The 17097-nt window shown below is 40.3% G+C and overlaps 1 pseudogene; it reads left to right on the top strand.

Moving 5' to 3' along the window:
- Positions 1–8551: 8551 nt before the first annotated feature.
- LOC114207123 (transmembrane protein 230 pseudogene) lies at positions 8552–9341 on the top strand (annotated as a pseudogene).
- Positions 9342–17097: the final 7756 nt, after the last annotated feature.

Here is a 17097-nt window from a genome sequence, read left to right as displayed (position 1 = left end):
GACTCTCAGGGTCTGCGTTCCTAACATAGTATCCAAATGCCAAACCTTAGGAGCCCAGGTCTACCTCTGGACAGGAGACCCTGAACGCTCCCTCTCCACGACTAACTCCCACGGTTTTGCCTTACTTCTTCCCTCCTCTGGGTCTCATTCAACAACAACAACAGCAATAAAGCACAGTGTCCCTGCTAAGGCCATGGTTTCACTAGGTTTAGACTGTTTTGCTCGGAATCCCTAGTATCTTTCTTATTTCTGAAAAAAAAAAATGTATGGAAAAACTGTTGATATAAGTGAGCTTTGTGTTACAAAGAATGATAGCCATTCTTACGGGTAAAAGTGACCAATTGAACGCATCAAATTTTGCATGCTTCTAACACTCCTCTGAAAATATAGTAAAGGATTTGTTTAAGTCCCAACTGCCCTCAACACTGGGAAGAACGGGAGAGAGCTTGCTAGCACCAGAATTTTGGAAACCTAACTGAGGAAAGCTGAATTCTAATTTTGCAGGGGGAGAAGTGAGCTCCGCTTCGGTTTACATGCAGCATACCCTGAAGGCTCAAAAATTGACAGAAGCATGTCCTTTTGAAGTGATGGTGAAGGGGAAAAGGAGCCTAAAATACTACTAGTTGAAAGCTGTTTAAAATGCCATTTGATCCATAAAATTCCTCCCCGTTTTGTTTTCAACTGTACAGCTACAACTCTGCAGAAGCCTGTAAGTTTATCCTCAGAAGGTAACGTAGAAGGACCCTAGACCTGAAGACACAATCCACAGTTGATCGTCAAGGTACCATATCAAAAGTGGGTTTCAGTGAACATAGGCGTACAGGAGAATATCAAGAGTCTTACCTAGAGAGCCTCATGGGCCAAAAAGAAAGATCTGAAGATCTTCAATGAAGTGGTTCAGCCAGAGCACCCCGGGGTGGGTCTTCTCAGCCTGGGCTGCTCAGGAATATCACCTGGGGAGCTTCTCAAAACCCCTACAGCCAGATCATACTCTAAACCAATAAAATGAGCATTTCTGGAGTATCAGTGTTTTTTAAAGCCCCCCAGGTGATTCCACTCTGCAGCCAAGATTGAGAACCACTGCCCTAAGGTGAAACTCATTCAGCAATCCCCTGTCAGCTTTTTAGTCCTCCAGCTTAATGAAGAGTGACCTGACATCTAATAAACATGAATGGAAAGCCCAACGCCAATAACTTGGAAGAATCAGAGACTTAAGGGAGGAGCAGCTTCAGAAAACAATCGTTATCTCCAGAGAGATGAGAAAAAATATGTCCTCTTTAGACTGAGAGTAGAATGCTATTGAAAAAGAAGGCTTGAAGAACATGAAACTATTGCCAGAAATTAAAAATTCAGTAGAAGGGTTAGAAGTTGGAATTAAGAGAATAACTCCAAAAATAGAGAAAACAGAAATGGAAAGATACGATTAGGATCAGACCAGGACATTCACTATCCAAGTGAACTTGAGAAAGAACAGAGAAAATGGAGAACAAATCAGATAACACGTTTCCAGAATGAAAGGGTGGGAGGGTGCTCAACGCAATGGATGGAAATGGGCCTCTGCCAAGGCACACCATCTTGAAATCTCAAAACACTAGGACCAGCAGAAGCTCCCCCAAATAGAAAACTGGTCACATAGGATTAGAAATCAGACTAGCTTTATACTTCTCAGTAGCAACACTGGAAACTAGAAATCAGTGAAGCGAGTATGTCAAGATTTGAAAGAAAAAGATTTCCCACCTGCTCACTCTTGGCCAAGTGTGAAGGATCATGAAGATATTTTTAGAAATGTGAGATCTCACAAATTTGCCTCCCATGCACCCTTTCTCAAAAGCTACTAGAGGATATGCTCTCCCAAAGAAGCAAATAAACTAAGAAAGAAAAATCCATGGGATTCTACCCCCCTCCCCCCCCCCCCCCGCCCCCGGCCCACGGTGATTTTCATGCAGGTTAGAAGTTGGCTGTCTGGCCCTTTGCCCCAGAAGGATTTATGTAACTTTATCTTTCTCCTACCCGCAGTCGCCAAGTTTGCGTAACTGCCCCCCCACACACACACACCCAAAACGGCCTGCAAATGACCCTTTTAAACAAACCTCTCAGGATATCTTGCCTTATGCTAATTAAAACTAGCAATTAGATCCGTGTACAGGTATCCTTTATTCAGAGTGGTGATCACCAAAAAAACTTCCCACCTCTACCGCTTGACTGGAGGGAGGGAATATGGTTGGGACAGCAAGTCTCCTTCAACTTTACAGCATAGAGCCCATGATCTGGCACATAACAGAAACTAAAAAAAGATTTGTTGACTTGAACTCAGTAGACTAATTTGGTAGGAAAAGTTCACATAGCAGTGATGTGTTCCATATGACTTTCTGCTCCAACCCAGTCTTTTTGCCATGGGCGTGTTACTTTTGATGCAGCATTTTTATTTTAATTGAAGCAGTTGTCAATAATTTATGATTTAGGGGCACCTGGGTGGCTCAGTCATTCAGCGTCTGCCTTCAGCTCAGGTCATGATCCCAGAGTTCTGGGATCGAGCCCCATATCGGGCTCCCTGCTCAGCGGGAAGTCTGCTTCTCCCTCTCCCACTCCCCCTGCTTGTGTTCCCTCCCTTACTCTCCCTCTCTCTGTCAAATAAATATTTTTTAAATAATTTATAATTTAAAATGTGGAAATTTCATACAAAATACTGGAATTCCAGATTCTTCTAAAATTTGAAAGACCTGGCAACTCTAGGTCTTATTCTGGAATGATGACACTCAACAGAGGTGAATAATGGCTGTCCTTGTTGGTTGGGGCATTTGCTGTGCAGTTGACCACATTTCCCACCAAATTCTTGGCATGAACATGGATGATGAGATTAATAGAAGAGCATCACCTTGAACATCATCTGTCAAAAGTGAGTAAACGGATGGCAAGATTTCCAAGAATTTGAGGAAGAATGTCTGTAAATCTACTTCTCCATAAAAGCAACAAAAACCGTAGCAAAAAGAAAAATGCCAACATCAACTTTTTCAGAACTGTGGAAATTAAAGCCTTGTAATGGTCAGAACCTTGGTAAGCAGAGCAGGGTTCGTGGTGTTTTACCTTCCCCTTCTCCCGAGCTTCACGGTAGCCTTGACAGTCAGCCCTGCAGCCACCAGGGGGGGCATACTGGGTTTGCAGCTCCTCAAAATGTCTCATCCCCAGAGCACTGTCACTACTTGACCTGACTCAGAGCTCGCTCTGTGGGAAAAACCTTCTATCCAGGGCCTTTGTTGAAAACTCATCCGTGCCATCATGTGACACTGCCACCGCTTGAGGCTGTGGCACCAGTTGGGGCAAATGAGAGCCTGGTCAAAAACTTCAAGACTTGGGGACTGAGATAGCCATGGGGGCAGGTAAAGCTTGTGACACAGCCCTCAGGGTGTAGAAGGCCAGGTGCATGTACGGGGCTACGAACATGCCCCAGAGGGACGGGAGAAGTCCCCAGTCTCACTTCTGCCTGATCACAAGACCTTGCACCAGCAGGGAATGAAGGCTAGGGTGGAATTGTAAACTTGCTGCGGGTGGAAGGTGGCCTCCAGCATACAGCACCCCTTGAAGAAGACTGGAAGACTTACTGCTTCAAGGCATTGAAGGAAATCTGGGAGCAGTCATGAATGGACATTAAATGAACAGCGATTTCAGCGGCCAGCTGCAGAGAAGGAAGTCTGGAAGGTACCATCTGAATTCCTAACTCCGATTTGCCCTAATAGGAAGTGGGGAGGAGATGATCAAAGAGGATTTCAGCCTTAACTATATTTTGCCCTTTTAGACAAAAAATGCATTTATGTACTATGTAGTAAAAATTAATTTTATGGTTAACAAAACCATGTTGAAGAAATAAATGTCCTTCCCCTTTTGTGAATCAAAGGATAAATAAAGGATGCTTCTTAGTCCCCCCCGCCCCGCCGCCAGGACCGAAGGCATAGATTTTTTGTTTTCTATTCAAACAAGTTATACGAGAAACGTGTTCAATTCACCTTTCTTGAGTATATGAGCTATTGAATGCTTATGAATTTCCAATGCAGCATTGTTTCCCAAAGTGGGGAGTTGACACAAGATAATTGTAAAGGGTACATGACTGAACATCTTTAAATTACGTAGTTTTTGTCTAATATACTAGGAAAAATTGTATCCTGCATCTCAAAGAAAAACAGATAAAAGTGGTATTTAAGTTTAGGAAAGAAGTATAAATAATAGTGCAGGTGCTGAGATATGGCAGAAGGCATAGGAATGATAAGCCAATGAATGCAGTTTGAGAACAATGCACACAGGCGGCTGCCTCCTACCTAGCATGGATTGATGTGATGTGACACATTTCTAAGTTGGCTTCTGCAAATACATTCTTCTATCTTCATGTGAAGCGTTCTGTACTATGGGAGAAAAAAGGAGTGGGGGTAAAAATCAGGATCCACACAGAACTGGAAATTGAACTGAATGAGAAAGTTTGTGTAGCTGATCCCTACACCAGCCTCAGTAAACCTGCCCAGACCTTCCTATCCTACTGTGCATATTTTCATTTCAGTACTTAGGAATATTCGCATGAGTGAAAATTGGCTTATCTAAAGTTAAGGTGCTTCTGCCCAAACCCTGAAGGTTCTGTGATGTTATTTTCACAGAACCTGAGCTAAGATGATGCATTTTGGTTTCACCGGGCATGGAGAGGAGAATAAAAGTATGACAGACCTCTATGGTTTTGTCTGCCACCCCCTCCGGGGCTGAGAGCTAGGAATATGCCCTCCCGCCCCCAACGCCTTCTGCTTTGTCCTCCGCAAGTTGCTATGTTCTTCTAAAATCACTTGCTCAGATTTCACGAGACGTTATTCTAGGGATGGCTTCCAGCCATTTGGAATTAACGGCTCAAGGTAGTCTTGCTCTAATGGCTGGAACTCGAAGAGGAAAACCTTGAGCAGCTGTTTTTCTTGACGTAGAGAAAGCCAGGGTTCAGGGAGAGGGAATGATGAAGCTCACAGGAAAAGAGTAAAAACTGGCAATTGGGCCTTAACTAGGGCCTAAGTTTTTCTGTCCTTAGGTTCACTGACCCCTTTTAAGTTTCCTTATGACCCAATGTGTTTAAGCTAATTGGACTTGAGTTTCTTATGCCAAGGACCAGAACATTCCCAACAAAGATAGAAAGCACTTAAAACCTATTTCAAATTGCAAAGAGGGGCTATTTAGAGTGGACTGTTCAATGTATAAAATGCACAACCTCAAAAATTTTTATGCTAGGAAATCATGCACAGTTGGCCTTTTGCTGTGTTTTGAGGTTTTTTGTTTGTTTACTTTTCCAGCAATATACACTGAACTTAGGAAAGCTGTAGATTTTTAATTAAAAAATAAAAAGGTGCTGAAGTTGAGCATTTATTAATGAGCCCTTGCAGCATGTCAAGCACCTGACATGAATTCTCCTACTTGTGACTCGTAACAACATTTTGAGGTGAGTACAGCCATTGTCTTAAAGCACAGGCATAGAAGTAAGTGTCGATGGAGGGTTCAAGTCCAGCTCCAGCTAATTTCTGAGGCTGGTATGCTCTAACTGCGTGTTGTGCAGCCTGTCAAGAAACCTTCAAGATCTCTTCTGTTGTTATTTTTAAAAGATGTTAACCGGGGCACCCGGGAGGCTCAGTCAGTTAAGCATCTGCCTTGGGCTCAGGTCATGATCCCAGGGTCCTGGGATGGAGCCCTGCCCCACATCACATCAGGCTCCCTGCTCGGTGGGGAGCCTGCTTCCCCCTCTCCTCCCCGCTTGTGCTCTCTCTTGCTGTCTCTGTCACTATCTCTGTCTCTCTCAGATAAATAAAAATCTTTAAAAGATGTGAACAATAATGGTACTAGCGTTCGACTCTATCTCATAAAGGTTGTGGTGTTAAAATAAGATTCAAACAAATACTGAAGCACCAGCAACTGTAGCTTTGACCTGCAGGCTTTAGTCCATCCCTTTACTGCCATTCTCTCCCCTCCCGGTAAAAGAAAAGGGACCAGGTATACTCATCCAACAGTCACATGTGTGAGTAAGGGATGTTTGTCCTTATAAAAAACAAACCAGGGGTGGGGGAATGGGTTAGCCCGGTGATGGGTATTAAGGAGGGCACGTACTGCATGGAGCACTGGGTGTTATACACAAACAATGAATCATGGAGCACTACATCACAAACTAATGATGTAATGTATGGTGACTAACATGACAGGATAAAAAATAAATAACCACACAAAAAAAATAAAATAAAAAACAAACAGGCTCCCCTGAAATGAGTGAGAACTCTGGGTTCTGAGCCTTGGTTTCCTCCAATGTAAGGCAACTTGCACATAGGCTCAAGTCCTAATTTTATGATTCTGTGAAGACTGAACTCTTCTGAGGTAGATGGGCTCCTGTCCAAACTATATTTCCTTGAATGATATAATCAGAGAACAGTCTGCAAGGTCCTCCACATATGTGCACCCTCCAACTGACTGAGAACAGAGACAGAACTGAGACTGTGAACAGTGGCAGCACGCACTATAAACTGCCATAATTTGGATTACAAAACTGCCAGTCAGGAAGGTTGTCCAGCCACGCCTGGTACTGCTGCTCTGGGAACACACTATGTTTCTACAAAGCTTATTTCAGATGCTACCACACAGGGGTTAGGGCTAAAAGACAGCATAGAAAACAGTAAGCATGTGGTACTCAGGGTGTAAAGACAAAGGGAATGCAGGAATGGGTTCTGAAGGTCGTTTTGTTTGCAGCCTAACACAACACACATTATCTCATCATGACTTTGGGTCAAGAGTCTGCATGGCTTAGGTGGTTGGAAGCAGTGTTAGAAGGCCCAGGGAGTCTTCTGAGGCATCCTATGAATTCTTGCTAGGTTTCTCCACAGCGGTCCAGATCTCCAGGAAATGGATCAATTCACCCATGTGCCCACGCTCCTGAGGTCTTCAGCCTTGCAACAATGTCAAGCCCTTCAAAACCAAGCCCTGGGATTTCCTCAAAGCAGTTTTGTCACAAGCACTTTCTAAGCATCTTTCTGGATTGGGTTTATTCAGCTTGTTTAATTAAAAGGGATTTGTGGCCATTTGTTAGACAATAGGAAATTTAATGTTTTTTTAAAAACATATACAATATCTGTATAACCATGGGATGCATGAGGTGGTGATTGTAAAAAGAAACCTACAATCTAGAAAGGAAAAGATACATTTAACTAAATAAAAAGAAAATAATTGCAAAACATCACTGATAAAGGTTGAATATCCCTAATGTACAAAAACTATATACAAGAACAACCCAATTTTAAAAAGTAGACAAAGCAAATAAAGGGACAGTTTATAGAAGAAATATAAATTGCAACTATCAGGAAATAATGTTCAACCTTGGTACATGTTAGGAAAATTAAAATTGAAGTAATGAGACATATTTGATACTTGGGGAAAATTTTAAAGGTTATCATACACAGGAGAAATTATGTGGAAAGAATCACATATCTCTCTGGGAAAATGCAAATTGCTATAACATTTTTAGAAAGTAATCTGGAAATATTAACATTTAAAGTGAACATACACTTGAACTAAGCAACCATATATTTAAAAGTCTAAAGAAATAAAATGAATATGTATATACGTGTGTGAAAGGATGTTTATTTTAGCACTATTACAAGAAAAAAGCAATTTGAATATCCCTCAATAGAGCAATGCATTCATATTATAGACTACCTTGTGAAAAAGGTAGTTTTTCACAAGGTAGTCTATTTTAACTACCTGTTAAAAATGAGCTAACATCACAAGAAAAGATCACTAACCCTTATGACAACTATAGATGCAAAAATCCTCAACACAATACTGGCAAGCAGAATTCAGTAACACGTAAAAAGGAGTATAAACCACTGACGAATGGATTTTTCCCAGGAATGCGAGATCAACATATGATAACTAATGTAATACATATTAATAAATGACAAAGCAATATGATCCTCTCACTAGACACATAAGAAACATTTCACAAAATCCAACAGTCTTACATGATAAACACTCAACAAACTAGGAACAGACAGGACCCTCCTCAACCTGATAAAAAGGATCTATGAAAAACACATAGGAAAACTTCATGCTTAATGGTGAAAGAAAAAGCTTTCCCCCTAAGATCAGGAACAAATCAGGGATGTTCATTCTTGCTACTTCTATTCAACATTGTACTGAAAGTTCTAACTAGGATAATTAGGCAGGAAAAGAAGTAAAAGGATCCAGATTGGAAAGGAAGAAATAAAACTGTATTTGCAGTTGACATTATCTGGTATATAGAAAATCCTAAGGAATCCAGACCAAAAAAAAAAAAAAAAAAAACCAAACAAACAAACTAGTAACACTAATGAACCAGTTCAGCAAGGCTGCAGGATATAATATCAATATACAAAAGTCAACTGAATGAAACTTTCCAAAAAATAAAATTGAGGTTCGGCGTGCCACTTCCGGCGCCGAGGTGGTTGGGTGGGGCGGGGTGGCGGTTAGGTGAGGCGTGCCATGAGGCCTCAGGCACCTCTGCTGCCAACCGTGAGGGAGCTGTCGGCGCGTGCGCTCCGACTATAGCTGTGTCAGTGTGTTACGATGCCGTCTCGTACCAACCTGGCTACTGGAATGCCCAGTAGTAACGTGAAATACTCAAGGCTCTCCAGCACAGACGATGGCTACATTGACCTTTGGTTTAAGAAGAGCCCTCCTAAGATCCCATATAAGGCCATTGCGCTTGCTACAGTGCTGTTTTTCACCGGCGCCTTTCTCATAATCGTAGGCTCCCTTCTGCTGGCTGGCTCTATCAGCAAAGGGGAGGCAGACCGGGCTGTTCCCGTTCTGATCGTTGGCGTTCTGGTGTTCCTGCCAGGATTTTACTCCACCTTCGAATCGCCTACTGTGCATCCAAAGGCTACCGGGGTTACTCCTACAATGACATTCCAGATTTTGATGACTAGCACCAACCCTCAACCCTGAGGAGAAGAGTCACAGATGGGACTGAGACCAGCTTTAAGATATTGAGCAGAAACTGACTAAGGGCTAAGGAGTTCTGCAGTCTGCAGATGTTAAACAAAAGAATAGCCATCCTCAAGATGTCAACTGAGCTTACAATTACAAATTAACTAATTAGGACATGCTCTATTTTTCATCTCCTGGCTCTGGCAAAAGCTGACAAGTTTTTCCACACGAATATGTATCTTGGAAGAGTAGCGGTGTTAATGGTGTGGGAAAGCAGGAGGTCATCCTGTAGTGGAGAGTGTTACTGCTGCCACCCTTTTTAGAGTTCAGCATTTCTTTTAAATAGTCCTCATTGTCAGTTCTGGTAGCAAATGGAAAAATTTAATATGTCAAATTTCATATTACTCATAATTTATCTTGAAAACATCTAAGTATCTGACCCCTACACTCATCTCTCACTTTGTGTGCTAGTGGAAGACCTTGGCAAATCAAATGTCAGTGTGGGTGCATCTGTAATATTTTTTACTTGCTTTCTTATTAACAGCAGCCAGGACTTTTTTAAATCTCAGAGCAAGTTTCCAGAAGGTAAACACTTCTGTTCACCAATCCTTGGTTGGCTTTGATTTGGTCCACCAGTAAGTTGGCCAACATAATTTGGATTATTCTGTTCTTCATAGGTCAAGATGTTCTGTATATTGTGCCTTTAAGGACTGGACTTTGGCTGTTTCCTAAGGAAAAAACGTAGATAAGTGATTGTTATCTAGAGAGTATAAACCTGTTGTTAGCACCTTGCATTATGATGTCATTCTGCTGAAGACTGCAAGACTCAACCTGGATCCCTAGATGGACTAGACTGCCTTAGTTTGATTCTGTTTCCTAGCTTGCACAAAGTGACATATTCAAAAGAAATTAAAATGCCAAAATCTAAACCTAAAAAAAAAATAAAAATAAAAAAATAAAATTGAATTTCACTTATGATAGAACCAAAAAGAATATTTAGGAATAAATTTAACAAAAAAGTGTAAAACTTGTACACTGAAAACCACAAAACACTGTAAAAAGAACTAAATAAATTTTTAAAAAGATATCCTATGTTCCTGGATTGAGAATCTTAAAATTGTTAAAATGGCAAAACTTCCCGAACTGATCTACAGATTCAACACAATCCCTATCAAAACTCCACATCCCTCTTATTTTTTAATTTATTTTTAATTAACATATAATGTATTATTTGTTTCAGGGGTACAGGTCTGTGCTTCATCAGTCTTATATAATACCCAGTGCTCCTTATAACACATAGCCTCCCCAGTGTCCATCACCCAGGTATCTCATCCCCCCAGCCCCCTCCACTCCAGCAACCCTCAGGATGCTTCCTAAGATTAGGAGCGTCTTATGGTTTGTCTCCCTCTCTGGTTTCATCTTGTTTCATTTTTCCCTCCTTTCCCCTATGACCCTCTGTCTTGTTTCTCAAAATCCTCATATCAGTGAGATCATATGATAATTGTCTTTCTCTGAATGACTTATTTCACTTAGCATAATACCCTCTAGTTCTATCCACACCATTGCAAATGGCAAGATTTCATTTTTTGATGGCTGCATAATATTCCATTGTGTGTATATATATATATATATACATATATATATGTATATGTATATATATATACCACATCTTCCTTATCCATTCATCTGTCGATGGACATCTAGGCTCTTTCCATAGTTTGGCTATTGTGGACATTGCTGCTATAAACATTGGGGTGCAGGTGCCCCTTCAGATCACTACATTTGTATCTTTGGGGTAAATACCCAGTAGTGCAGTTGCTGGGTAGTACAGTAGCTCTATTTTCAACTTTTTGAGGAACCTCCTTATTGTTTTCCACAGTTGCATTCCCACCAACAGTGTAGGAGGGTTCCCCTTTCTCCACATCCTCGCCAACATCTGTCGTTTCCTGACTTGTCTGTTCATGTCTTCTACCCATTTCTTGATTGGATTATTTGTTCTTTGGGTGTTGAGTTTGATAAGTTCTTTATAGATTTTGGATACCAGCCCTTTATCTGAAATGTCATTTGCAAATATCTTCTCCCATTCTGTTGGTTGTCTTTTGGTTCTGTTGACTGTTTCCTTTGCTGTGCAAAAGCTTTTTATCTTGAGGAAGTCCCAATAGTTCATTTTTACCCTTGCGTCCCTTGCCTTTGGCAATGTTTCTAGGAAGAAGTTGCTGCGGCTGAGGTCGAAGAGGTTGCTGCCTGTGTTCTCCTCAAGGATTTTGATGGATTCCTGTCTCACATTTAGGTCTTTCATCCATTTTGAGTCAATTTTGTGTGTGTGGTGTCAGGAAATGGTCCAGTTTCATTCTTCTGCATGTGGCTGTCCAATTTTCCCAACACCATTTGTTAAAGAGACTTTTTTCCATTGGATATTCTTTTCTTCTTTGTCGAAGGTTTGTTGACCATAGAGTTGAGGGTCTATTTCTGGGCTCTCTATTCTGTTCCATTGATCTATGTGTCTGTGTTTGTGCCAGCACCATACTGTCTTGATGATGACAGCTTTGTAATAGAGCTTGAAGTCCGGAATTGTGATGCCACCAGGTTTGGTTTTCTTTTTCAACATTCCCCCGCCTATTCGGGATCTTTTCTGGTTCCATACAAATTTTAGGATTATTTGTTCCAGTTCTGTGAGAAAAGTTGATGGTATTTTGATAGGGATTGCATTAAATGTGTAGATTGCTCTAGGTAGCATTGACATTTTCACAATATTTGTTCTTCCAATCCATGAGCATGGAACATTTTTCCATTTCTTGGTGTCTTCCTCAATTTCTTTCATGAGTATTCTGCCTCTTTTTTTTTTTTAATAAAAAATTGATAATAGGTAAAAATCCATAGAGAAGTTCAGGGACTCAGGTTAGCCAAAACAATTTTGAAAAAGAACAACAGAGTTGGAGGTCTCACACTTCCTAACTTCAGAACTTATTACAAACCTACAATTATTAAAATAGTCTGGTACTGGCATAAAGATAATCATATAGATAAATTAAATAGCACTGAGAGTCCAAAAATAAACCCATATAACTATGGTCAGTTGATATTCAATAAGAGTGCCAAGATCACTCAATGGGAAAAGGACAGCTTTTTCACCAATGATGCTGGGATAACTGGAAATACACATGCAAAAGAATAAACTTGGACCCCTACTTCACCCCATATACAAAAATAAACTCAAAATGGAAAAAAGACCTAAGTGTAAGAGCTAAAGCTGCAAAATATTTAGAAGATAACATAGGGGTAAAATTTCATGACCTTGGATTAGGCAGTATCTTAGATATGACACCACACGCACACATGTACACACGATAAATTAGACTTCGTCAAAATTTTAAAACTTTTGTGCTTCAAGGACACTATCAAGAATGTAAAACTACGTGCTCACTTTGACAGCACATATACTAAAAGATGAATGTAAAATTATAACCCCTAGAATGGAAGAAAATATTTGCAAATTATATATCTGATCAGGGATTGGTATCCAGAAAATATAAGAATGATTACAACTCCATAATAAGACAACTCAGTTTAAAAAAAAAAAATCAGAGGTTTTGAATAGACATTTCTCCAAAGAAAATATATAAATGGTCAATAAGCACATGAGAAGATGTTTGATATCAATAGTCATTAGGGAATTGTAAATCAAAACTATAATGAGATATCACTTTATACACACTAAGATGGCTATAGATGAAAAGACTAACAAATGTTGTCAGGGATATGGACAAATTGGAAACTTCATGCATTGTTGGTGGGAATGTAAAATGGTGCAGCTGATATGGAACACAGTTTGGGAATTGCTCAAAAAGCTAAACATAAAATTACCATATAACCCAGAAATTCCACCCAAGAGAAAAAACAAAAGTCTACATGAAACTTGTACATAAACATTCATAGCAGCATTATGCAGAATAGCCGCATGCCTATCAATTGATGAATGGATAAACATATATGGTATATCCATACAATGAAATATTTGGCCATAAAAAAAGTACTGACACTACCAGATGAACCTTGAAAACATTATGCTAAGTGAAAGAAATGTCTAGAATGCACAATTCATAGAGACAAAAAGATTAGTGGCTATCAGGACTAAGGGGGAAACAAATAAGAAATGACTGCCAATGGGTACAGAGTTTCCTTTTGAGGCGATGAAAATGTTCTAGAATTAGATAAGGTGATAGTTGCACAGTCTTGTGAATATACTAAAAAACCACTGAATTATATACTTTAAATGGGTACATTTTACGGTATGTCAATTATATCTTAATTTTAAAATGGGAAAAATAAATTCAACCATTTTTAATGACCTGGAAATATATCCCTGACTTATTATAAGACAAAAATACTAACACAGGAAAGTATAGAAGGTTTATCAAACTTTTTTTAAAGATTTATTTATTTTAGAGAGAAAGAGAAAGAACGCTTGAGTGGAGAGAGGGGCAGAGAGAGAGAATCTTCAAGTAGGCTCCCCACCAAGTGCAGAGCCAGATGCAGGGCTTAATCTCATGACCCATGAAATCATGACCTGAGACAAAACCAGGAGTCAGACACTCAACTGACTGAGCCACCCAGGTGTCCCTATCAAACTTTTAAAATTACCTCAGTAAGATCGAGTAAATACATACATATAAATAAACACATATAAATACATACACGCATAAAAAGCAGATACAAAATCCTGGCATTTAGTAGGTTTGAGACCTTAAGCAAGTCATTTATCCAGTCTAGGCCTCAGTTTCTTCCTGACAAAAACTGATTTGACTAAATCTCAACAAGAATGTAGAGAGAGATTTCAAACCTCCCTAACTAACTTGATGCCAAGGAACAAATAAGAAATTGCTGGAAGAAAGGTGAAAAATCTGAGAGGGAGACAAACCGTGAGAGACTCTGGACTCCAGGAAACAAACTGAGGGTTACAGAAGGGAGGTGAGTGGGGGGAATGGGGTAACTGGGTGATGGGCATTAAGGAGGGCATGTGTGGTGATAAGCACTGGGTGTTACATGCAACTAATGAATCGTTGAACACTACATCAAAAAATAATGATGTACTATATGTTCACTAATTGAACATAATAAAATTTTAAAAAAAGAATGAATAAATTTAGAATGTCAAAAAAAAAAAAGGTGAAAACAGGCACCAGTGTTTTGAAAAAGTTTCCCAGGTGATTGATTCCCTTTTAATATCCTGCCTTCCATTCCCTCTACCCATAATACTCCCTAATGTGAGCCTTTCAGATGCAAAAACAAAAAACAAAAAATTCTTTTAAATATTCTCTATAGCTCCTTCACTTAAAAAAAATCATACCACACAGGACTTTCAGAGAAGGTACCAGGGTAGGAGGAACCTAAGCTCACCTCATCCCATGGATATGACTAGATATCACCCACATTGGTGTAAATAACCCAGAAATGACCCAAAGACTGGCAGAATAAACTCTCCACAGCTAAATGTAAAGACGAGGCCACATGGAAGAGGGTAGGAAGGGTGGAGAACATGGGAGCTAAATGAACCCACAGGACTGTCTGCAGGAAGGAGAGACACAGCAGGCACCAAGAGGGGAGAGAAACAGACCCTCACACCATGCACCCCAGACACAGGGAACCCGCATGAGGAAGATGAATCTCCATAACAATTAGCTTTGAAAACCAGAGGGTCATAACTTCCCAAGTTCTTACAATCAGGAGACCTAACATCTGGAACCTTAAAAATCAGCAGGCTCAGCTCAGAGCTGGGAGAGCAAGAGGAAACTGAGTCCCCACCTGAAAGACACAACACAACAAACATCCTCTCAAGATACAGCATAGAAGCAGCAGTTTGAAAAAAGCCTGGGGTATATAAGAAGGAGATTTGTTTACTAATCTCAGAGCCTATGCTGGAGGGGAAGGGATACTTGGGAGACTTCTCCAGGAACAAAGGAGCTGGTGAGCATCATCCCCCCCACCCCAACCCTAGATACACAGACACCTGCAGGAACAACACAGTGCCAACATTCCACCTAACTTGTTAATAGGCACCTCACCTCTGTGTTCCCCTGTAAAAATGCCCCCCCTCCAGTCAGGCCTAGTCATCAGGTCTCCTCCCACAGTGGACCTGTGCAAGCCATGCTAACACTAGGCAATCCGCACCCTCCAACATGCCCTTGGCCTGAGCTATCCATAGCAGTGCCATGAACCTGGCAGCGTGTAAGTGGCCCCAACAGGGGGCAGCAACACTCCAAAATGACTCCTGCCCTGGAGAGAGAAGAAGATACCTACACACGCTGGTCTGACTGCAGCTCCAGCGGGGTGCTATGGCAGACATCTGGCCTAACTACAAGCCCTTCCTACCAACAAAAACTCAGGGAACACAGAGAAAACACTCTATAGTTTGGTGCTAAGACATCTCAGACAAACACCTGGTCTGACTCAACTCAAGCCCAAGGTGGCCCCAGACTGGCCCACTAGCAACGCAGGGATGAAACACTGCCCACAACAGGCAAAGAGAGCCATCGCAGATGACTGGACTGAAAAAAAGGCAGCTCAGCCACAATAGCAGGGAGCATGCAACACACATAGGAGACACCCCTGAAGCACTAGGTTCTGGTTGACAGAAAACATTGTACTGCAGGGCACTACAGGACCTCTTCTTCGTAAGGCCACTACTTTCAAGAGCAGGAGACATAGCTGACCTCCCTAACACACAGAAACAAATACAGAGAGTTAGACAAAATGAGGAGACAGAGCAATAGGTCCTAAATGAAACAAACAAACAAAGAAAAAAAAAACAGGACAAAATCACCACAAGAGAGCTAAATGAAATAAGTCATATGCCTAATAAAGAATTTAAAGTAATCATCATAAAGATTTTCACTGGACTTGATAAAAGAGTGGAGGATCTAAGTAAGATCCTCAAAAGGGAGAGAGAAAACATAGAAAAGAACCAATCAGAGGTGAAGAACTCAGTAACTGAAATTAAAAATACACTAAATAAAGAGTAGACTCAAGGAAGCAGAAGAATGGATCAGCAATGGACAGAAAAATGGAAAGTAAACCACCTGAACAGGAGAGAGAAAAAAATAATAAAAAATCAAAGTAGAATTAGGGAAATCAGCAACACCACCAAGCATAGCAACATTTGCATTATAGGGAATCCAGAATGAGAAAAGAAGAGAGAGAAAAGGGAGCAGAAAATGTATTTGAAAAATAACAGTGGAAAAACTTCCTGACTCTGAGGATGGAAACAGAAATCCAGATCCAGGAGGCACAGAGAGCCACCAACAAAATCAACCCAAAGAGGTCCACACCAAAACACATAGTAATCAAAATGGCAAAAGTAGTAATAAAAAAAGAATTGTAACAGCAGCAAGAGAAAAGAAAACAGTTGCATACAAGGGATGCCCCATATAGGCCATCAGCTGATTTTTCAGCAGAAACTTTGCAGGCCAAAAGAAAGTGGCATGATATATTCAAAGTGCTGAAAGAAACAAAATAAAACAAACCTGGAACCAAGAATACTCTATCCAGCAAAGTTATCATTCACAGTAGATGGAGAGATAAAGAGTTTCCCACACAAACTAAAGGAATTCATGACCACTAAACCAGCCCTACAAGAAATGTTCAAGGGGACTCTGAGTGGAAAGGAAAGACCACAGGAGTAAGAAAAGCAGTAAAATTAAGTATATCTATAAAAAATTGGTCAAAAGATTCATAAAATAAAAGGATGTGAAGTATTATACCATATTCTAAAATGGGGGGCAAGAAGAGAGGAGCAAAGAATGGGTTCAAATTTAAGCAATCATCAACATAATATACACTACTATATGCAAAAGATGTTGTATATAAGCCTAATGGTAACCACAAATCAAAAACCAGGGAAAGATATACAAAAAACAAAGGGAAAGGAATCTAAGTATATCACTAAAGAAAGCCAGCAAACAGTGAGAGAAGAGAGCAAGAGAAGAAAGGAACACAGAGGAGCTATAAACACAACCATAAAACAAATAACAAAATGGCAATAAGTACATACCTGTCAATTACTTTGAATGTAAATGGACTATATGCTACAATCAAAAGATATAGAGTGACAGAATGGATAAAAAGCAAGACTTATCTATG

Source organism: Eumetopias jubatus, unplaced genomic scaffold (assembly GCF_037043125.1).
Source record: "Eumetopias jubatus isolate StellerSeaLion01/CBP00866 unplaced genomic scaffold, mEumJub1_p1.0 scaffold_1, whole genome shotgun sequence".
NCBI lineage: Eukaryota > Metazoa > Chordata > Mammalia > Carnivora > Otariidae > Eumetopias > Eumetopias jubatus.
This window is presented reverse-complemented; position numbering and strand designations above follow the sequence as displayed.